This window comes from Anser brachyrhynchus, assembly GCF_964034855.1.
Source record: "Anser brachyrhynchus genome assembly, chromosome: 5".
NCBI lineage: Eukaryota > Metazoa > Chordata > Aves > Anseriformes > Anatidae > Anser > Anser brachyrhynchus.
This window is the reverse complement of record NC_137699.1, coordinates 65,006,690-65,027,448: the sequence shown is the minus strand read 5'-3', so window position 1 is coordinate 65,027,448 and position 20,759 is coordinate 65,006,690. Positions and strand designations below refer to the sequence as shown.

The window sequence follows — 20,759 nt, the reverse complement described above, 5'->3', positions numbered from 1 at the left end:
AACAAAAGCAGAGTGACAGCAAAGTTGTGGGCTTGCAACTCCTGTGTTCGCATTGCAGATGTGCGACCAGCATATTTGCAAGCTGATGGTGTTCCCGAGGCTGTGAGTGGGGACAACAGACACCATCGTGCTCGTAGTGATTCTTAGAAGTAGGGGTTTGGGTACCTTCAGGGAGATGATGCGAGAGAACTACACGTATCTTCGCGGAACATCCGTGTGGCACTGCATTTTCAATAAACGCATCGGGCACGTTGGTATCTGGTGCATGTGTACCTGTTCATCTTGTGCAGCCAGAGGAGAGAGGTGCAGGGCGTGGGGCGGCGTGGTGCCTTCCCTAACCTCAGCACCACTGATCTCCGCAGCAGTGCTGCCAGGGGATCCTTCACACAGGACGTAGAAATGCTATTTGTACGGCGGGTGCTGGGTGCCTGGCGCTAGCTCCGTGCCAGCCAGTACTTGCTGCTAAGCAGGTCAATGCTGGCTAGAATTAAGATGCGCCTAAGCTAATGCGGATGAATGTAAAGACTTGCTTTACATTCATACATATATTTCAGAGCCTTAGTTTGTTTATTTCTGCCCCAGCCTCAGGACTATTTCACGCAATGAGGCTCTTTGTTTTATTTAGAGCATTGCTGGGTTATGTCTAGCTTGTAAATGACTTCTTTAAAGTACCTTGGGTAAGTAGTGCTTTTACCTTTATTGGTTAAGATCACTTGTAGCCTACCCATCTAGGCGCTGTGCAGTATGTTTATGGCAAATCAGACGGGATTAATAAAATAAAATTCCTTGGCAGGTTTAGGTGATAAACTGAGAGAAGAATCAGTAGTCTTTCAGGGATAATGGGGTGAGAGAAAAAACAAACAAGGACCTTAATGTGTCTGTTCCTGGACAGTCTGGTCATCTCCTCTCCAAATTTCTGAAGGAATTTGCAAATCAGTAATAAGCTCAGTAGAAGTTTTTATAAACTCTTTGGATGTTTTGACGATAATACAGGAATGGAGCTGTGATCTTGAAGGGCTATTGATATGGTACCTCCATTTCAGGAGGGGCAAGAAAATGCATCAGTATAGCTACAGGCTTTCCAAACGACTTTATTATCCAAGACTCAAGGCTTCATACTTCTTTTTAGGGAAGTGTAATTATAGGTAGAAAGAGGGAAAATGACACAAATTTGACTGAGCTTACCGGGCCTGGTCAGACTTCCATCTCATGCTGGCTGCCCAGAGGGGCTGGGGGCTCCTCGGGGACATCTCCAGCAGCCGCCTGGCCGTGGGGCTGGGCACCCTGCTCGGGGGCCCTGCTGGGGCTGGGGGGGCACAGGGCACCCAGAGGTGCTCCAGCTGTTCTGTGGCTGCCCGCTGAGTTGCTCTGTGCTTGCACAGATCGGGGTGGCGTGCTGCCACCCCAGTGAAAGTACCGACACTTGGTATTTGCCTGTTTCTCTCCAGGAGGCAGGGAAAAAATGAGACCTGAGGAGCTTGCAACATGCGTGTACCTGGATGCTGGTTTTGCATAATGTACAGGTTTCTAGTGGCACGCTTTTTCAGTGTTCTGACTACAGCCGATTTTAATTAAGAAAGTACATCAATCATTCTTGTATAACTATTTCTTTCCATCTTTGCTGACAATTAAAGTCTGTCTCAAAGGGCTGTTAATGTCATCTTCCCTTGTGAGAAACATCTTGCTCATGAATTTACCCACCCACCCCCCCCAAAAATAAAAAGATAATGGAACTGGGTGAGCTTTAACAAGAATAAAGAAAAGGGACACCTGGCTGTCATAGCAGTTGTAGAAGCGTAAGCCAGGTTATGAACAAAGCGTACTACTGGACTGCAGGGAGCAGGAGAAAAATAGGTAGGCTTACAGGGGAGTAAATTAAAAGGTTATTGTTCGGTGATCATTATGGAAGCAACTTGTGTGCGGCACCTCAGCTGCTCAAACCAGAACTTTGTTTTGGGCAGTCTCGATGTTTTGTCTGTAATAATTCCTGAACAAATAAGAGTGTGGCAGCGAGCCTTCCTTTAGACAGGAAGAGCTTGACGCAGCAGTGCAGAATTGACAAATTGTCGGTGTGGCTGGTAAATCAGAAAAGTAAGTTTAAAAAAAAAAGTGAGTAACGTCCTTGGGAGCTGCCCAGGTACGGCGCTGGGATTGGGTGATAACTGTATGGCCCAAGTCAAATCTCTGGGCTGTGTTTCCTCAGACCCTGACTGCGTGATAGCAGGAGCCCTAGATGGAGCTGGAAACTTCCCTGCCTGAAGGGTATCTGTCTCCTTGCCCACCAGCTCCCCTCTAGAAATGCAGTGTGCTTCCTGGCAAAGCTTATTAGGGAGGAGATGAGACTACTGGGCGCAATCAAGCCTTTGGCGTGGCTGAGGCTGGTGGTGACAGTGGGGGGGACCCTCTGCAGGGGTGGCGACGGGGAGGAGCTGCCACCACGGGTGTCGTGTTGGTGGGCACGTCAAACGTCAGGGTGGTGGGGGGGGTGATCTCAGGAGGAGAGAGAAGGGGAATGGGGCTGCCTCTGGGGACCTGTGAGGAAGGCATTTGAGGAGACCCCTGCATCTGCCAGACTCCTCTTTTCGCAGGCTTTCTGTGGTTTTAGCGCACAGCCTCAGACGCAAACCCATCAGCCTGCTCGTGGCATCCCCATCACTCACAGCACACTTCAGCTAGAAAAGGCTGTTCCTCCCTGTGCCTCTAACTCACTGGGAACTGATGAGTCTGTCAGGGAGAAAACAATCTGCATTTGTCATTTCTTATCTGCTGGGCCTGCATTTAGCTGAGGCTGACACCGATCCCCGTGCTCTGACAGGTCAAGGACTAGGCACAGGCGGGGACAGCTCCTGCTGCAGCACTCGGTTCGTGCTGCGCTCCTTGAGCTCATAACGTTTATTTTGGTGCCAGAAGTTTTAAATCCCCCCCCACTGGTGCTTGCTATAGAACTATGGGCTCAGGAGTAATATTAAATCTTAGTTATTTAATCTTATAAGACCGTGTTGTCCCATGATGCCATCCTGGTACATCCAACTGCTGGTGCTTGTCCTGGAGGCTCTGGCACTTGCTTCTCCTGCCCCCCAGTAGCGGATGCCGTGTGTCTGGAAAAGCCTGGGAACAACTAAAGCAGGTCCGGAGAGAAGAATTCTGTACAGATCTTGCGTCCGTTCAGCCCAGAGGAAGCTGTGCTGCCTGGTTCCCAGCAGGGCTTTGGATGGGCTGGGCTGGTGCTGTTTGAGGTGAGCAGATAAGAGGAACTTCTCCAGAAAAATTGAAGTAAAAACAGAGCTTTCTGATCATTTTGTTTGGTGTTGTACTGCTCCTTCCAGCTGCACTTTTTCTGTGAAATAACAAAAATCTGATATTGAACTCATTTTTTTTAGTTCATAGGTATTAAAGCTCAGAGAGGTTGACAACAAGAAGGTTTGTGTACCCTGCTCGGGTGCAGCTGCTGGTCTTATACCATTTGCTGTCTTCTAACCACACCTCTGTAGTCTGAAGTGTTTTTAAGTGCAAGATGTTCAAACAGAATCATGAAGAAAAACCCAGAAACAGCAATTTTATTAGTTTGCATGTAATAAACTATCTTTTCTTCTTTTGCAAAAAGAACATCAGGAAACCAGAGGAGGAAAGGGAATTGCAATGAAGACTGCTGCTTTGTCATGGTGTTACACTTCTCTCCGAGTCAGACCTGGCAGCCTGAAAAATGCCATTCTGCTGGGGTTTATGTTCTGTAAACACAGAGATGAAATGGAGGCATTCATTTAATACTTGACTAACTAGGTAACACTTGAAAACTTCATAAAGGTGCATTATCAACTTTAAAATGTTCCTCTGAGAACATCCCTTGTGCAGTTTCCAAATGCTCAAACCAAGCACACAAACGGGATCCATGTGGAGGCATCTCGGTGAAGGGATGGCTTGTTGGGGTGCTTAGTAGTGCTGACGTGACTGAGGGTGGCTGTGTGACAGAGGACCTGGTGTAGCAAATAATCCCCTCCAATGCAATATTCTCCGAACTGCTTGTGATTCTGCCTCTGTTTCTGCATTTCGAGCTGTTTTCCAAGACTTTGGGCTTGGTTGAAAGATAACGATCAAACCTCAGAGTAGAGAGGTTTCAATGGTTTCCAACAGCAAGGCCGCCTTAGGGGAGAATTCAAGAGTTGTTTCCTCTCCTTTGGGCTCTCCACTAGCTATAAGCCTTGGAGCTTTGAGTGGCCGAGGAGCCCCTTCCCTAGTGTGCTGGAGCGGAGCAGGGGGCACTCTGTGGACTGTTGGCAGGGCTGGCTGAGGCGGTGCGGAGGCCACTGCAAAAATAGGCTGGGCAACAAATGTCAGCCTGCTAAAAGACAACAGAAGAGTATGAGAGACCTATGGGGCAAAGATCTACGGCAAGGGACTGGGAAGCAATCGTTGGTTTTCTATCTAAGACAAGACTGATTTTAGGGGGCTGGGAGTGAGAGGGATGAGAATAATGTAAACTAACTGAAAGGAAGTTAGAGCTTTTCCCACCTTCTTTAGTAGTAAACAATTTTTCAGCAGCTGATTCAAGCTTTTGTTATCAAGGAGAACAGAAAGCAGGCTGTTATGTCCAGAATAATGCGTAATTCTGAGGATGTGAAAAACTTTGTAAACAAGAAGGAAAGCAAAGCAAAAATTAAGTCAATCAAAAAATAGCCGTAAAAAGGCATAGTTGAGAAATCACTGGTGCATTTTAATAACTACTAAAAGGAAGAGGATAAATACAATATTAATTTTATGACTTATTTTTTTTTTATACTCCAGTGAACATAAATTTTTGTAATTGTATTTACTGGGTTTGGCTGTGTTGAAAGATAAGGGATAATTACATTCCTGCCTGATGCGAAGGAGCCTACAAAAATATACCTTTTTTTAATATGTTAACAATACTGTAATATTAGGGAATTCAATCAGATATTAATTAACATGATGAGAAAACATTATCAATGAATGAGTTTCTTGAACTCGATCTACGTTGTGAGAACTGAAAATACTTCTGTTTTTCCACTGTAATTAGTTGTTCAGACCTGAAGGCCTCCAGCCCACTATAGCTGCATTGGCTGGGTGGCTGTTGCTTGTGCAATGCTTGGTGTGACTTCATGCTGTCAGTTGGGACTAAGTATTTTACTGTCCTTTCCAGTTCTGATTGGGTTTCCCAGATGTTTTATTAACTTTTTTCTCAATGCGGTACCTCAGGAATTTCTAAGCATCAATAGGAGATGTTGGTAAGTTATCCCATAATGCTTACTGGATTGGAAAATTGCATGGAGATTCTAGTTTTTATTACTTTGTAATGAAGAGCTCCAATGTAAGTCTACACTTTTTCCATCCAGAAACTGTGAAATGCTTGTGTGTAACACAAGTCCTGGGCCTGTGGCTGATGCAGTTCACGCTAACAAGTGGCAGGACAGGAGTGGAGGTGAGGGGCGCCCTGTTGGGCCATCGGCCTTCTCAAGAACAGAAAATACCAGCCCATCACTGAAACCCTGAACCTGGGTATGACGTCCTCTGCTGTAACCTCCTGCTTTGCAAATCACTGAAGAGCTGCTCAAGCTCTACAAGGAAATGATGAGCACAGTTTCTGTATGGTTTTAAATGGGCAGTGGTCAGTGTGATGGAGAAGTAATGCTTTAATAGCATTCCTAGCATTTCATAGCATCCGGGGGTAACCTGTAGCTGTCGCCACTGTACCTCCATGCGTGGGAGTGATGCCTGATTGAGGGAGGGATGAGCAGGAGCTTCGGGATGGGAACTTTGTGAGCATCTCTCTGCCATTTTCATGCACCACTGGTGTTGTGGCTGTAACCACTGAAAGCAAAAACTTGCTGGGATTTCTGCTTCCATTAAAACTTGAAATCTCTGAGCCGTGACCTCAGAGATTGTCCTTTTTACCCGATCCTTCAAATCTGGACTGAATAACACTATGAAATTCATCTGCCCACGTGTAGGCACGTTTCCTGCACTTTCATAGCAAGGTGTTTGTACTAAGAGGCTGCAGAGCAAGCGGACTGGGCAGTGCGGAGATGTTTCATGTGGCTGCTGCATCTTCTGCACCCGCCACAGGGCAGGAACGCAATGGGTCTGAGCAGCCAGATGTGAGTCCTGATCTCCCTACAGCTGCCACAGCGTTACCTCCAGGGCGGAACATGCCTGCCAGAGTCCGGTGCCAAAACAACTGCATCTGCTCTACCCATCTGCACTCTTCAGTATTTTCCTCATTTCTCTCTTGCCTTAGGTTTTTGTGTGTTTTTTTTATGCGCCCACTGTAAAGTCAACATGTTGTTTATACCTTCACTCAAATGCTGTTTACTGATCTTACAGGAAAACCGCACTATCAAGCACTTTATTCAAACAGCCATAATTCCTGCTGGATTTCATAGTTTGTTCTCGAACTCAGCTCTGATGCCCCCGGCATGCTGGCATGTATATGCATAAAAAAACCACACAATTCCAAATTGTCTCTTGATTTCTGGTGGGACTTTACATGGTACTCAAATTTATCTTCCCTTGTTTCAACAAGCATTGGAACCAGCTTCACTGGCTTTGAATTTCTTTCCTTTCCCATTTCTTGAAAGCTGTGTTATTGTGTGCTTAACTGATAAATCCATATGCTGTTCATAAGTATTTAGAAACAGCAGTATATTAGGAAGATCATTACTGGATTATGCCTTAATTGCCAGGAGGAGCAACTCATTCAAATGTCTCGGTTACATAAAATCTATTTACGTGTGCTATAACAACAGACCATGTGTGGGAAGATGTCCAGCCTCTCTAAAAGTCTTTGGTTCCGGGTAGAGAAAAAGCAGACTCAGGAAGGAAAATAACTTCAAAAACTGGCTGTGAGTTCAGGTGGGGAAGGCTTCAAAGAAGGTGGGAGCAGAAGGAGGTATGAAGGGAGCAGCTGTACCATTCTTTTTTTTTGTGCAGGAGAAATTTTTGTTTTATATTACTCTGCAGCATTTAAGGGTGGGCAGTTGAATCTACCTGTTGATATACCTGGTGTCAAGAGGAAGGCTGGAAAGATGCAGGGGGCCCTGGGTCTTCCCTACCTGATGATGGACCGCTGCTTCCTCTGTGCCACCAGCTGCAGAACTGTGATGGGCAAACTGCAATAGGTTCTGACAAAGATCACCTTTTTCAGCCTTTCTAATACTGTTTGTGGTCCCTAAAAATTTTGAATAATAGAAAGAAATATTGGTAGAAGTTGCATTGAAATGATTACAGTGTTCTGGTTGGTGTACGTGGGGAAATGAAGGATGACCAAGGAGTGCTGAAGGGTGACCAGGGATGACTGTCTCTGGGGAAAATACCGAGGTGCTCCACCAGGAAATCACTTAAAGGACTGCATTTGATCTTTTGATCTGAGTTGTCTCCTTTTTGCTGGAGCTCAATCTTCCTGTCCCAGAGATGTAAAACCTCTCCCTGCGTTTACTCTTTATGGTGTAGCACTGCCACCTCAGGCCTGTAGTGTCATGTTGGCATACAGCAGGGACTTGGGACTAAATCATGCCCGTAAACACTTGCTCAATACTAATTTTCATAGCTTTAGTTTGCTCCTGTTGCTCCTGCCACAGATTGAGGGGTGTGACTGAAGGCTTCCAACATTTCTTCCTTTCCTTGAGGAGATGATCAAAAAATATCCCAATTAGAGCTTTGTCGTGCTGTGAGGAGGGCAGCTCCTGCCCTAAGTGATGTAAGTGTTAAGTAAGAGATGACAAGGCATGCAAGCTGCAGAGGGGGTATAAAACTTTAAATGTGCCTCCTTCCCTGGGCAACCACTGCCTGGGATTGCTGTTACTGTGTAGGGGTAGGCTCTTCTGCTGGCATTTGTACCTGTAAGCCTCTGGTATTTTGAAAGCAAGTCCATCCTGAATGAAGGAAAATGATTAACCTAAGCTATTCGAAGGCATATGAAGGGGCCTCTCTGCCGATTCTGACTCTGCTACCACCCAGATCCTCCTTGACTTTGGGTAGGTCTCTTCTCAGAGGTGGTTACCCATCTGTGCAGAGCTAACAGCTTGGCTCGCTCTGGGATAAAGCAATGCTCCGAAGTGTAGGCTGTTTAGCTGGGGTAGGCGGGGAGGGAGCCCGAGCAGCAGTAATGCTCCCAGCACCGGCTGATCTGTTCCGGGGCTGAGCTTCAGCCGTTCAGGGCCTGTGGGTGTGAGGAAAAACTGTAGTGGCTCCTTGTGACCTGGGTGTTACTGCTGGGAGGTGGTTCTGGACCCGGCCATCAACAGGCAAAGCTGGTGTGAGCTTGTGCGAGGTGGTCCTACTCACCGGAGCCACGAGCACCTTCCAGGGTGGTGAGGCAGAAAACTCACAAGATACAAACATTTGGAAAGTAGGAGTTATAATTAAATACACTTGAGAAAGGAGAGATTCTTCAAACCGAGAAGAGTTCATGGAGTGTAATAATCACCTCGACTGCTTGGCCAGAGTCAGGGGAGGGTTGGCTCTTTAACTCTGCTTAAATAGAGTGGAAGTTATGTGATTAATGCTCCATAAAACTCTCTGGAAATCTATGTCTTAAAGCTTAAACATCTTGAAAGAGGAGCTTGTTTCCTGTTTGTAGCCTCTGGAGAAGGCAAATAGCACTGGAGCGTGGTCGTTCAGAGAGCTTGAAAAGGTGAGGACTGTACAACGTTTTTTCTGTGGCTCCCACTGAAACTTAAAACCTGCAGAATATAAGGCCTGCAGGGGTGGTCCTGAGCTGGTGTGCTATTCCTCCTCTGCGGCATGGGAAAGGAGCCTGGGGATTTGGCTGCATGCAAAACAGCCCTGTCTTCTCTTTGTGAAACTGCCTGCTCAAGTGGGCACGGACCCGAATTTTGTAATGGAACCCTATAGCAGGGCACCGTTGGAGACATTTTCGGGTGGGGGAGAAAGAAAAAGTTAGCTATAATTTGACAAAATAAAAAGGGCGGAGGATATTTGAATGCAAGAAGAATGAGCGTTGACACTAGCTAAGAGCCTACCATTTTATGTCAGGAAGTCAATAATAAAGTATAAAGAGCAGCAAGCTTCAGCAAACTCCTGCATCCTTTTGCTCTTTAGAAAAGGTAGTGAACTTTATTCAACTTCCTCAGAAAGTGCCGAGGTAGCCTTCTTCCGTAGCCTGGCTGAGCAGAAGGTTGTGGTGGCTGTCCAAAAATCAACAATCTCTCCAGGCTTGACCTTTTAAAATCCTAGCTTTATTCTCACTTGCCTTCAAATTCATTTATGTGCAAAAGAGCACTTGGAGTTAATCGCTTAGTTTCCTCTCCTCAGGTTTATCTCTATAGGTTGCATAGGTAATTACTAATCAATGGTGCTCACGAGAACTGCATTTCTAAAAAGAAAAGCAGATCCACAAAGAAAAAAATCCGTTCGGTAGATTATCTGATCAAATAAATGTTGTTAGATCACTACCAGTGCAAAACAGGAGAGTTATTGAGTAAGCCTAATGGGTGCTCTGTCTTCATAAGTGACTGAAGCTTGCTCTGAAAGTTATGCTGCAACAGAGTTTGAATATTTTTTAGCTAAAATGAACAGAAATGAAAAATGTAGCTATTGCTTTTCCAGAATCTATATGCTGCACATCCTCAGGAGGATATAAGAACATCATCTATGCTGATTAAATTCACATCAGTGGTTTTGTAAGTGTGACTTACGATAACCATATAGCAGTGCTTCCCAGCAGTGCCTTGTTTGACCTTGTGCCATACTCAAATTCTGCAGCCCGTGACAATTCGAGGGTAAAAGTCACTCGGGAGCAGCAGGGAGTCCTATGTCCGGAGGTAAGCAGAGCAAAGTGCAGAAGCGTAACTGCACCCCAGAGTTGTAGTGCGGGAGGTCACTTGGTTTCAGCTCTTCGTTTTCCAGCTCCACCCTGGCGTGGCAGACGTGAGCCTGTGGTGCTGAGGACACCACCCGTCTCTGCACCTTGCTCTCCTGCAGAGCAGGGAGCCACTGCTGGTACTCATCCTGGTAATCAAGATCGTGGTGCCTATTTTTATCAGCAGGCCTTTCATTAATTCATATTAATTTCATTAATTCAGGTTCATTAATCTACAAACATGAACTGGCTAATCAACAACTGCAAGACCTCATGGAGGAAACTGAGGCCCAGTGTTTCCCCCCCCTTTCTTTTCTGTGTCCTTTCAAAGCAGTGTTGGTTTAACTCTATTAATTAAGCTTGTGATGTGCAGATTGTGTGCTGATCTGGCATGTGTAACTCTTCCAAAAAGAGACATGACTATCGAGCAGGCAGTGTATGGACTCAGCAGAGCACTTCAGGGAAATAAGGTGTATATTTCAGTCAATAAGATCTTAAGTGTAGGTAGAGCTGCTTCACTGAACCATGAAAAGTCACTGGTAGTGTAACAAAGTAAAGGCTCTAAATAGGGTGGTTATCTACCAACTTTCTTTAGACTTGGAGAACTGTTCCAGAATGGCTCCGGGTGGGAGGTGCTCGACTCCTCAGCCCAATGCCAGGGGGGAAGTGTTAACTCCACAGAGGGGATTGCTGATACTGGCGTTGTGCCCTCTGGGATATTGTGCATCACCCTCATCTTCCTTCTAAATGGCCCTTCCCAGAGATGGGTCTGCTCCCGAACAACGTCCCACAGTTGGTGTTTCAGATCGTGTCCTCATAGAAAAAGAACCTTGGCATGGATAGCCTCTCGTGTCCCCTGAAGACCACCACCTGTGCAGACTGTACAATCTCCAACTCTACTGTGTTTGGTTCCTGCATTCCTTTTCTCTTCCCAGCTGTTTTCTTACACCATTATTCACTGGAACCTTACAAGACACCTAAGTTAGGAGGCCTTTCTATCTCCTGTGTTGCCTTTCACTTCCACACCGTGGCGTGTCCTCTCTGTATTCTGCCTTTGACAGACAGAAACTCGGTAAAACATCTGGGAATGGCCCACAGAGCTCCAGGTGATCTGGGATGACTGGGGATGATTAATGTGTAAGGGCACGTCTTAGAGTGTCTCTTGGATCAATTTACATTTACTCTTGAGTCTTCCTAGACTTGCTTGCTTAGATCTTAAGTCTTTTTATCCACTGCGTGCCCACTACAGGAATCTTATTCACTTTTGTTTGCATGAGGGATTAATTATGGTTCAAGAAAAGATCTTCTCAGGATAGTGAAGAAAGGATAGTGTCCTGCTGATGTCCTGTCCTTGGAAAAAAGATGAGATCTGCTTATGGTGGGCTGTGATTTAAAAACAAATCCTTGCAGGTACCAGGGTCTGGTCACCACAAAGAAGTCACCTCCGGCGTGGTCTCCAGCGGCGCAGCAGCAAGCAGCACCATTCCCAGGAAGGCCCAGCAGGCGCATGGGGTGCAGCTGGAACCCTCACAGCTGGCGTCCCTTAAAGCTGCTTTGTTCCTCCTCCTGTGTGTTGGGAATAGTCAGCTGCAGTCCCTATTGTCAGCCTTGCTTGGTTCGGGAAGTGAGTTGTTAATGGCAGTGGGCACAACCCTCGAGCCGACACGGAGGTGCGGCTGTAAGGCTGAGGGGTCCCAGGCAGGAGCTGTGAAACCAGATCAGTGTGCTTCGTGGTGGGGTCCAGGGACTTGGGTAGTCACAACCTGCTAATATTCAAAAAATGTAATTACAAGTCAGCCTGCTTGAGTTGTGTCCTCCTGTCTGCTACTGTAGTTTTGGGGCCTTTTTTTGTTTGCCAGCTTAGTTAGATTCTGATAAGTACTGTGCTGGGAGCAAAGATGTCACGCACGTCTCACTGAGCTCAGCTGCTGTTTCTCACACCTGTGGGGATGCAGTTTTGTTTTGCACCAGGTGTGCTGCAAGTAAATACTTCTTGGGAGGGAATTAAAGTTTGAAATTAAAAAAAATAAAATTAAATATTAAAGCTTAGCTGGCAGTGATAGAGTGAAACATTTCCACATTGAAAGCGTTGCAGGACTGTTATACTCCTTAAGAAGATATCGAAATATTTTTTTCCCTATACCTTTACAGCAAGTTAAAGAATAAAACAGATCAGTAAGGGGTGTTATTTATGAACAGATACAGATAGAGTCCAGCAGGTTGTCAAATGGTATCTGTCTGGAAGACTGCAAATTAAGATAGCATAAAAGTGTATAAAAAGAGATACACTCTTTATTACAAGTATTTTTTTCCTGGCCTATTATGTTAAATCAGATTCCTATCTATCGGTATAAATTCAAAATAAGATTAAAAGTTCTATAAAGAAAGAAAACAACTTGGAGGTCTCATTCTATTTCTCTGTGTAATTCTTCCTTTCTCTCATCAAAAATACTTATGAACTTTTTCCCCCTCCAAACCAAACTGAGTTTCCAAATCCCTTTAATTTTGTTATGAATTATATTCTGTGAAGATTTTTTTTCTGTCTTGAAAGGTTTTTTGGGCAATGATTTCCTTTACAGTGTAAGAGAAAAGTAACAAATCAGACTACAGTATGTTTTAAAAATACTTCTTTTAATTTCCTAAATCTCAATCACTAATGAACCTGAATATTCAGTATAAAGAGTAAACATTTATTTATTAATTCATATATGAATATGGTTTTTCTTTGCTTGGAATTTAAGATGTAATTCTTAAGGCTATCCTTTTATTTACCTCCTTTGTTATCACTTTCTACGTTATTATGTAACTTAAGGGAGAACGAACATTTTAAAAGCATTTTGTATTATTTTAGCTTTGATATTTGACATAAAATAATAGAAATAAATTTCTTAATATAGAAAGATCTCTAACAGGCCGCTAAACGTGGTGGTACAGCTAGTTGTACAGCACTTCCTAGTTCAGATCTTTATTTTAACCCTATTTTAAATAACAAGGACTTGTAGTGCTGTGTTGCTTGATTCCAGTATTCTGTAGTTTTATGATTTTTTTTTTGTGAGACTATTTTTGGTGCAAATAGAAGTGGATATGGATTAGTATATGCTTTTCTTATTTATTCTTACTACATATCTGTATGTGAGAGGGAACTGATGCTTTTTGGAGCAATATGTACACACTGAAGTTTTCTCAGTGTTCATGAAGTTAGCGTTGGTGAAGAGATTTGTTGGTGCTCGAGCCCTTCCTTTCTTTTACAGCCTCACTCTTCTGATGATATTTGCAAACTCTAATTTATTTTAAATTTATATGTGGACTTTAAAGGCTTTTTTTGGTAGAGAAGTATTTTTCTGTCTTTTTGATGAACTTAAAAACACTTTTCAATGTTGGCATATATTCCTTTAGACATGTCAGTCACCTAGATTATTTTTTTGAAACTGAACTTTTGTTACTCTTGGTCTGCTTTCATGGACACGTTAGATGTAGTCAGTGAATGAAAGAATTCTAGAGTTTTTGCTGGAATTCACAACAATATTGGCACTTGACTTTCAGTGTTATGTCTTCTCATACGCTGTCCTGATTGCATGTATCAGAAGTCCTTTTCAACTATCAGACCAAATCTATCCAATATGTGCTAAGATAAAAGGGGAAGGAAAGAACAGAAAACAGACACAAGGACGTGACTTGCAGCTGCCATGCCTGGTCCACAAGCTGTCAGTGAGGTTTTTCTTCCTCTTACTGAGAACATGCAAATCAATTAGGCCACTTCTGACCTTCAGAAATTAGTTCCTGAACTCACAAATCCTCAGTTTCTGCCGAAGTACAGCAGTGCTGTGAAACACTTCAGTTCTGTAACTCTTTATTAGGAAGTAGAAAGCAATGTATGGCCCTGGGTTGGCCTGATCGTTAGAGGATCAGCTCTCCGAGGCTGTGATAATCCAGTCCCTCACTGTGCTTCTTAAAGTGTGCTAAATGGGACGTACCAATTACTGCATGAAAACCTTTGCTTTTATGTGCTTTAGGCCATTTACTGGCACAATGCTGCATATTTTAAAGCCCTTCTCGATGGCCTTTGTGCACTTATTAAACTCAATCTTGAGGAAAGTCCAAATTTTGTTGTTCATACAGTTGAAGTCTTAACAGTCTAATTCAAGAATCAACAGATTGGTAGCATCAGATATATTTATTACGGGAAAGAGAGATACATCTGTCCAGGAAATATTTACAGAATAGTGCATTTAAAATACTTGCCACCCAAAAGGGTAGAAACTGTGTGTGTGCATTTTGCTCCTGGCTGCCCTGTCTCACGCAGGGGGTGGCTGTGGGACCTCTTGGTGAGCCTCCCCACCGAGGGTCCTTTGCCGAGAGGAATGCAATGTCTATGCAGGTGGTTGCACCAGGACCCACCTGGAATCATCTTTACATGTTTACTAACATGCTTTTGTATCTCTTTCTTCATGGGTCCTCTACTCCACATCACATCCCAATTTATGGTGGCTCTAAAGAAAATGAGAATAAAGAAAAAGTGCGTTACCCTGAAAACCTGCTTTGTGCAGCTCTAGGTCTGCATTTCTTTAACCGGCTGTGGGTGAGTGGCTTGTAGCCAGGGGTCTTCCCTACTAGCCTCTGCCCATCTCTTGCCACCTGCGCCCCGCTATGCCACATCCCAGGTCCCCCCTTCTCACTGCTTGGCTGCTGTCGTACCAGGTCTGTATTTCTCTGTGCTGTGTGGCAGTTGTAAATACTTCATTGTACATAGAAAAACTGCTTGTTACTGCTATTTGTATGAAGCTATGCTTGTACTGTACAGAGCAAAACAAATGAGCTGCGGGCAGACACCTGCTCGGTTCGTGTGGCCATAACAGCAGTTTTTCTAAGGAAAACCAAGCTGCAAGGTTAGGCAGAGCAGCCTGACGGCTCACCCTGAGGCCTTACAAACCTGTTACTAAGCTTATGGCGATGCTGGGTTACGGGGCTGCTTGGTTACACGTGGCGATGTGACTCAGATCAGACGTAATGTGCAAAGGCACGGGTGTTCCTGTGTATGAATACATAGCTGTTTTTCCTAAAAACAATGTCAGAGATGACACTGCTAGAGTTGTTATGAGAACCTGCCATGATTTGTGCTAGTGATAGAAGTTATTGCTTTACTTTTATTGTAACGTACCACCATTATTTCCTTGGAACAAGGAGACGAAAAATACTCTAAATTCTATAGATTTGTATGTATTATAGGTTAAAAACTGCAAATTTCTTCATGTAAACACTGCGAATGCTAACATGGGTTTCTGATACAGATGAACGGCACACCAGTATTCAAATATACAATATACTTTGTACCCTGGTGTGAAGGAGCTCTGGTTTTTGGATGTTTTCATCCCAGGCTTTTCCATTTAAAACGTGCTGTGGTATCGAAGCTGTCATTAGCAGTACAGCTTAATATCTCTGAAGGCTTAGCTCCTACACGCTGGGGGTAGGCAGGAAGCTTACAGGGGTCGATTCCCTTGTCCCAAAGCTGGAACAGCTGAGGAGGTGGCTGTGTCCCGGAGGTTTTGAATGCTCTGCCATCGCTGCCAGCCGGGCAGGTCAGCAGAGTATTTATTCTTTCTGCAGTAAGCACTGTCTGTCATGCGAAGGATTATGATTTCAGGCAGGGCCCTTGGTGCGGCTGTTGTGTGCTCTCACCTCCCTGATCTGTCTGGGATTCGCCTTACTGGCCTTAAGCTGCCAACAGCTAATACGGGGCTTAAGCTCGGCCAGTGCCTGGCCTCAGCCTCCCTCTGTGCCTGAGGGGGGGTCCCATTAATGCAAGGTAACAGGGACATCCTTAGGGCCTTTCCTAAATGCTTTCCAAAACGCCTCCTCTGTGGCTGTCCTCCTTTAGAGCGGCTGATGGAGGGCCCTTGGGATGGGGGCACCTGCCTTCGGAGGGTTTAGCCCGTGGGTTGTAAAGGGAGCTCTAATAAGGATCTCCAGTAGGATGTGAAAGGCTTTGTAGCTCAGGCTAGGTGAGAGGTCTCATTCACTCGCTTCCCAAAAATTCCTGCGGTGGCGCAGTGCGCACAACTCCCATGTGGAGGAGGTCGTGCTCAAAGGTACTGGGTAAGTACTCTTCCTTACTGAGGAGACCATTACACGGGCAGCAGAGATGAAGGGACCCTCTGTTTTCATGTGGAATAAGTCGTTGCTGTGTTCAGACGGGCTGTACGAGTAGCAGCAGAGCCTGGGAGGTACTCTAAACGTGCCAGAAAAGCTAGGGAGCAGAACTGGAGCAGGATCCTTCCCAGGCTGGGTTTTATAGCATCAAGATTTATAATAAATGGCTTGATGATATGTGTTTTTTTTTAATTCTAAAGTTGATTACTGCCAAGAGAGGGATTACAGAATAGCAACTAACGAGGTCTCTTGGGCCAAGCTGATGCAACTTGAGCCCCTTCAATGGGATTACTGGGAACAATGCAGTTGCCTTCTCTCTCTGTCAATCCATCCTGCATCAGTGTGATACGAGTGTGGGAGCAGGCTGAACAAAGGGAGCTAGGGAAGCGTGTTAATATACACTAACTATACCGTTAGAGAGAGCTAAGGTTATAGCTGCTGCAGCTCCAGCATGTGCAGTGTCCCTGCTAGACATGCAGATTGATCCGAGGCATAAACCACCTGTTCCAGCACAGCACAGCGTTGTTCATCACCCGCTGATTTCGCCCCAGCTGGCAGTCAACCTTTTTGCACTGTGATGCTGGGGAAGAGCGAAGCTGTGTTTTGCAGAGTTGTTTTGGTTTTTGTTTTGTTGTTCATCCAACTAATTGCATACAGTGCTGCTGCAGTTGGTTTATGGAAAATGCTGTAGAAGAAAATTGCTGTAATGATAGAAAACCATTAGGAAATGGCTCTTATGATAGCTTTCTATGGGAATTTTCAGGTATATTTAAAGGCGCCTGGGTTCTGCATGGCTTAAAAGCTTTCTGAGGGGAGAGCTTTGCAGTCATTAATTTACAGGCTAGAATCTGGGCTGAGCCTGCAGCAATCCTGCTTGTAATCCAGCACTTCTGGCAGTGTCGGATACCAGTGTGAGAGGTGTCATCCTGCAGGTGATCACGCTGGCGAGAGAGCCAGGGTCTGCAGGAAAACAGTCCTCTGGGGACAAGACAAGAAGGAATGGAGGAGACTTTTGGCATCTTGTCCTAAAAACGACACCCGTCCATTTGGGTTGGGCATAGTTTGTTCTGGGGCCATGGGTCAATGGTGCAATAAACGAGGCTTCAGATTTGTGCTGCCTGATGCAGAGGGCCTCCTGTGTGGAAGAAAGCAGTAGCCCCATATAAACTCACAGCCGCTTTAAATAATTTTAAAAGCTTTTGCCTTCTGCCTCCTGTGCAGGATCGGGTGTTGCCTTTCCTTTAAGGGTGCCGTTTTTACAACCAGCATGGACTTTGCAAAACCCCCCACTTTTGTGCTCTGGCTAATTCTGCAGAATTGGGACCATACGCTCACACCTGAGATGGGTTGTGTTTGTGTCAATAGATGGTCTAGGAAAAAGTTTACCAGCATTGGTATATTCTGTAGCCTCAACTTGAGTATAAGATAGTTCTGTTGATGTATGGACATGATATTGGAGGAAAACAGTAAAAGAGGACTTCATTATCATTCTTCTCACATCCCACCTTTTGCAAGCTACTTATAATCCTGCAAGGGTTAGTATATCCCTACATTCCCTCTATTCAGCCGTAGTTCTCCATCTCCTTCAAATTCTGATCAAGGAACTTCAAGTTATGCCTGGAAGAATTGATCCCACCATCTGTGCAGCATGGATGGCACTTGTGGCAGAGTATTTGTGTATCTGAAAGCTTGTCTACCTCTTCCAGTTATGCTTGTTGGTCTAATTAAGCTTTCTGCCTCTTCTAGGCACAAGCAAAACAAATCAGTTGTTGCTTTGCTAGAAAGCAGATTAGTGACCTGACAAAGGAAGGGTGTTCCTGAAATTTTGCTTATATTTTGCAATTGATCTAAAAAAATATATATAATTTTTATTTATAAACTTTTTTTCTATGGGTTTTCATGGTTACAACAAAAATGCATTTCACCATAATTGTAGAGAGGTCTGTGCTCATTATTTTTTCCACTTACCCCAGTCAGGATGGACGCCCACCTTGCTGCTACGCTTCTGCCAGAGGCTGGAGCGACTTCGTACGTTTCCTGCTGTGCTCCTGTCCTATTGCAATAAAGCAGGGGAAGCCAAAGCTCTTACAGATGTTTCATGGTTGAACTGATGGCATATGATGTATGCCTATTTTAAAGAAATACCTGAGTCCTTTTTATTTCTGGTGTCACTTTCATCCAGGTGCTGCAGAAGCTCTAGGCAACTGGGCATGCTATCTTATGTACAACAAGGTGAAAGCCAGCTAGCGTAATCCAAGTTAACGTTAATTTTTGTGCTGTAGCTGCTGCAGTGAAGGAGATGATAGTAAACAGAACAGTCTGTTTAAAAAAAAAAAAGGCAGCAATTTGAACTTGTAAGAATTCTTTAATCAGCGGTACTGAGTTCTGGGGAGGAAAAACCCAACAGTCACTACGTGTTCTGGCTTGTTCAAGGAGAAATACCCCACCACCACCCCCCAAAAGCAAGACACAAAATCCAACATGTTTGTCCTTGCTGTAATGCAACGTTTGCGTTGGTGCAAGGGCAAGGACTTGGTCGCACTGCGCGTCTCCTCTGAACAGGCGGAGAGCAGACACTGCTGTTGTGTGGGCTGAAGTCAGATTTATTTCCAAGGAAGAACTTTGCTCTGAGGCCCTCCTCGTATCTGGAATCCACGAGTGCTGCAGGCTGTGCTCGTGGGGAGGTGAGCAGCTGCGCTGGAAAACACTGCCCCAGGCGCTATTGCAGAGAACAGGAGCGAAGGAAGCTCACGGGTGGCTCTCTGCAGGAGGAAAAGGGAAGACGCAGAACAAGCACGGATTTTGCAGCTCTCAGTGGGGGAAGAAAGCAGCTAACTATGCTGGGCCTCGCAAGGGACAGCGCATCCTTCAGAGGACGGCGTGAGCAGTGTGGAAGAAGGTTGAGCTGAGATGAAATAGCAGTGTTGATGGGCTTTATATTAGTCCCAGCTGCACTAGTTGGTGGCGTGTGTTATACATGAACTAGAGTTGGATAAATGCAGGTTCTTGGTGGCGAGCTACGGCTCAGCTAAGTCTTGTGGTTCAGTGCAGGCATGCAGGTGACGACGGGCAGCAAAGAGGGATGTTGGACCTTCTGGGAGATGGCAGTGAGCGGAGGCTCAGCGCAACCCGTCTGTGGAAAATCATAAGAAAATCATAACATCCGAGGCCCGCGAAGTGAGGGAGATGACGAACTGCACTGGGTCTCTCAGCACTGCCTTGGAGTAACCTGGAGCCAGGGCAAACCGGGGAGGAAGGACACCCTGTCCTTGGGGTGTCCCTTAAATGCATGTTGGTGCTTGGGAGATGTCCGGGTCCTTTTGAATTGCTTTCACATTCTTGTGTAAATTAAGCCACTGAGAATGCAGAAATCGGGGGAAAAAAAATGTTGCTGTGCTTTTGGGGGGAGCAAATTTTTTTTAGGAGAATTCAGCTTCTACTTCTGAAATACACATCCAGGCTTTCAAAAGAAGTTAGTAGCTTGGATGCTCATGAATATCTAGTTCTAGCTTCTCCTTGGATGAGGTAGGATGTCAGTTTTGTGTGTATTTTAAACTCCTTATGGGTAGCTGAAGTGCGTTTAAAAGCTTCAGTTATTTTTGAATTCTTTTGATACTGTGATGTTCTTAAAAATTTCAGCATGTCTCTCCTTGGGTTTGCTGGTCTGTTCCTTTGAATCACATCCAAAATGCTTCTGCATTCATGGGATTTGATTTGACCTGAAAAGGTTATTTTTGTGAGGTGGTACTTCGTTCAGCCTGCTGTTGTTGTTTACTTTCATGTTTTTACACAAAAACAAAAACTTTGTTAACTCAGTTTTACTACTGCCCTTGGTAGGATGTGGAAATACAACATGTAGTACTAAAATGCTTGAAATAATTGTCACATTTTTCACTTCTCTAACCTCCCCTAACCATTAAAGCACTTCTGTAGTAGAATCAGCATCTTCATCTTCATAAAATGACATATGAAGAAAAAGTATTTAGAACTGGGTGAAATTATGAGCTCGAACATTGTTATACTGTCTTGTGGTTCCTTCCCCTCTCCAGATGGTCTTTTGCTTCTCCTGCCAAGTTCACCCAGCCATCAGGAGACACCAGATTAGATATCTTTTGCCAAAAAAAAATTATATATTTTGATTATAGGCTTATTAAAAACAAAACAAAAATCAAGAACAACAACAACAAAAAGAGCAACAACAACAAAAAGGAGCTTGGCACACTATGGTGTGGTGATTATGTATCTATTAATGAGGAGGAAATTGAAAAACAAGAGTGCTCCTGAGATGCTGTAAAATGCTCCGTGATGAAAAATAAGCCAAAGCCAGCCCAGTCATGGTAATAAAAACAATAAAAGATACGTGGAAAAGAGGACTGTAAAAAGTTTGATTTAATTTTGGAAATCGTACTGTTTAAAAAAATGTAAATGAGAAATGAATGGCTGCATAGGAATAGAACATAAGGAAAAATGAGAAGGGGAGCTCACAGGTTGGATGATATCTGACTCTTTGTTATGATGGCAACAAATGCCTAGCTGTCTCTCAAAGCCGATGATGTGCCATTACAGCAATCAAGCATCCAGCAACTGCTGTCAATTTTTCCTATTCCTGGGTATTCCTGAGAATCGTCTTGCCAGAGGCAGGAACTTGTTCTTTGGCAAGCGTTAATCAGGAACGTGTGGTAGATGCTGAACTACCGCGTTGGGGGTAGGATGTGTTGGCCGTACCACTAACGAGCTGTTAGGGACAACTGAGGACATGGGAGGAAGGCTCACTCAG

At 44.6% G+C, this 20,759-nt stretch overlaps 3 long non-coding RNA genes across 11 annotated transcripts in view; 2 read left to right on the top strand and 1 right to left on the bottom strand.

Annotated features, from left to right (window-relative positions):
* The window catches only part of LOC308195919, a 27,918-nt gene extending 9,634 nt beyond the window's left edge, over window positions 1-18,284 (bottom strand). Inside the window, exon 1 of the long non-coding RNA XR_013951937.1 lies at window positions 18,155-18,284. This is a non-coding gene — a long non-coding RNA (uncharacterized lncRNA). The remainder of the gene's footprint in view (window positions 1-18,154) is intronic.
* The window catches only part of LOC308195914, a 314,751-nt gene that overhangs the window by 157,071 nt on the left and 136,921 nt on the right, over window positions 1-20,759 (top strand). The gene's annotated exons all lie outside the window — the stretch shown is intronic.
* The window catches only part of LOC308195913, a 71,579-nt gene extending 50,820 nt beyond the window's left edge, over window positions 1-20,759 (top strand). For 2 of the 3 annotated variants that reach the window (XR_013951914.1, XR_013951916.1), the window contains one exon: window positions 18,545-20,759. This is a non-coding gene — a long non-coding RNA (uncharacterized lncRNA). Of the gene's footprint in view, window positions 1-18,164 lie in introns of all 3 variants that reach the window. The other variant, XR_013951915.1, reaches the window with a different exon arrangement.